General features: G+C 36.2%; 1 protein-coding gene across 8 annotated transcripts in view; it reads left to right on the top strand.

The window, feature by feature from the left end:
- Window positions 1–2,615, top strand: part of Ralgapa1 (Ral GTPase activating protein catalytic alpha subunit 1) — a 263,481-nt gene that overhangs the window by 256,411 nt on the left and 4,455 nt on the right. Inside the window, exon 42 of one of the 8 annotated variants that reach the window (XM_023721855.1) lies at window positions 2,065–2,067. The exons of the other annotated variants lie outside the window; for them this stretch is intronic. The gene's annotated coding sequence lies outside the window, so the exon portion shown is untranslated. The remainder of the gene's footprint in view (window positions 1–2,064; window positions 2,068–2,615) is intronic. 8 annotated transcript variants of the gene reach the window in all.

Below are 2,615 nucleotides of genomic sequence, written 5' to 3' on the forward strand. Positions count from 1 at the left end.
ACACACACACACACACACACACACACACACACACACACACACACACACACACAAAATAGCTTATATACTGTCAAGGCCAAAAATAATCTAGAGTGGTAATGAATATATAGGGTAGTATCTAATCTACCTTCATTCTAACCTCAGCCTTGATATTGTGCAAAATTCGCATTGTCATATAGATAGGATTTATGATTACTAGATCTGTCTTTCTGAATCTTTGAGTAGAATAGATTATCCAGTTTTTGCCATTACTTTAGGTATTTTTTTTTTTTTTTTAGCTCAGTGTCCTTTAAAAAGTTATTTTAAATTCTCCTCTCCTTCCCAGGCTGTGAAGTGATCTGAAAGAAAATATTTTAGTTCCTCAGAAGGTAGTTATTTTATGAACACCCTAAATATTATTTGTAAATGCAAAAGTAAAATGTTTCCTTTCATATATAACACAGCCTGTAAATGTATTTAATATGTTTTAAAAGTAGGTTCTTTCTCATACTCAGCACTGTATTAGCTTGGAGATAGAGGCAGCCAAGTACATTGTTTAGTGCTTTGACCTTAGAAATTTGGCATATATGTTGTGGACCAAGAGGCAAATAATACTGATCATAAATAGCATCTATTAACTTTCTGTGCCAATAATTACTAGGTTCATTTTCCACAGAAAGTATTCATTCAGATGTAAAATTCTTTAATGGAAATAATGAAGTAATTAAGCAGTTAGAATGCCAGGCACTATGCTAAGAACTATATATGCACTATCTTGCTTAACCTTCCTGGAAATTATGTAAAATTGTTTTCCTACCCATTGAAAAATAATTTTAATAGTTTAAGGTTGTCAGGTTAGAAATCTGGGCTTTGAGATCAGACTTCTGGATTTAAATCACAGTCTTACCATTTGTAATCCACAGAAAATATTCAGAAATTAATCGGGGGCCGGCCCGATAGCTAAGCAGAATAAAGCGCCTGCAAGCAGGTGCAGGGCCTGGGGGCTCGACCCCTGGGCCTGCTGTGCCGACCTTGCCCCTGGGGAGCGCTGAGACAGCAATTGAGACTGTGCATCATGGCGCGTGCCTGTGATCCCAGCTCTTGGGAGGCTATAAACAGGCAGATGCAGATCACTATGAGTCTGATCTAGTAGTGAGACCCTGAACACCCTGTAGACCCTTCCCTAAAAAAATAAAAAAGTCTGTCCTACATCCAGTTTTCTCATTTGTAAAGAAGTGAAATATAGGGCCGGAGAGATGGCTCAGTAGAGTAAGTGCTTGCCTAGCAAGTGCAAGGGCCTGAGTTCAACCCCCAGTTCCGAAAAAAAAAAAAAAAAAAAAAAAAGTAAAATATGACAGACTTAACTTGATTTGTTCTAAGTGTGTGGTACTGATAGTTCTTGAGTACCTTAAAATGAAATCACTTATTTACCTGTTTTTATACTGTTTTATTTTAAATTGTAATTGTTTTCCTTATGTTCTACCTGTGCTAATCTTTAATCATTTATCAACTCCTTTACAAATATTAAAACAAGGTTATTTGCGCAATTCAACCTTTAATATAAAGTTACATTTTATACTACCACTCATATAAAAGAATAAATTGTTTTATTTTTCCCAAAACTAAACCTAAGGGTATGTTGTATTCTCCACATTTGAGAAGGATTTTTTTTTTTTTTTTTAAGCTGGGGATCTCCACATTTGAATAGGTGATCTTTTTCCTCAGAAATTTTGTTAGTTTCTATCACTTTCTGATCTTTATCTAGTCTTCCTGAAATTCTGTTAACTTTTACTGTTCTGTAATAGCTGCACTGTATGTGTCTACTACATGCCAGGATCTTTGCATATGTGGTCAGTAATCCCCACAGCTTTGCAAAATAACTGTCTATGTTTTACAAATAAGATAAAGTCTGAAGTTAGTTTGTCCAAAATGAAAGAGCTAATACAGAGACAGACTTGACATATAATTTACAACAATGTAGTTCATGTTAATGTACTAACACATTCATGTTCTAGCATAGGTCAGTATACTTTCAAAGTTGGAATACTTTAAAAGACTCTATCCAGTAAATTTAGTAGTTTTAAGCTGGTCTTGCTTGTCATGAAGCAGCACATACAATCCATTAAGTTTCTTTTTGTAATGTATATATAGGTCCCTAAGGTAAGACTCACATTGTTATATGTAGTAGTATATTGTAGTCAATATACAACATACGAATCAGTTTATTATGCTATCAGGTTATAGTCATAGCATAGCATATGTGAGCACTTTTTTTTTTTTTTTTGCGGAACCGAGAATTGAACTCAGACCCTTGCGCTTGCCAGGGAAGCGCTTATTCTACTGAGCCATCTCCCTGATCCCTGTGAGCACTTTTTGAGTGTATGTAACAGATATTCACAAATACAGGAACTGTAGATGCTTTTTAAACTTATTCTTGAGGATATATTAATAATAGACTTAATTATACAAGTGGGGGTTTGATTCCTGGTGCCACATGCTGCACTGCCCCCCCCCCCACCGAGTGTGCTAAGCCAGGGACCAAAATCCTGTCTGGGCATGGTGGCGCACACCTGTAATCCCAGCACCAGGGAAGCTGAAAACAGGAGGATCACAAGTCCAAGCTGCATAGTGAGATG

The sequence above is a fragment of the Octodon degus genome, unplaced genomic scaffold, assembly GCF_000260255.1.
Source record: "Octodon degus isolate 3935 unplaced genomic scaffold, OctDeg1.0 scaffold00086, whole genome shotgun sequence".
NCBI classification, from domain to species: Eukaryota; Metazoa; Chordata; class Mammalia; order Rodentia; family Octodontidae; genus Octodon; species Octodon degus.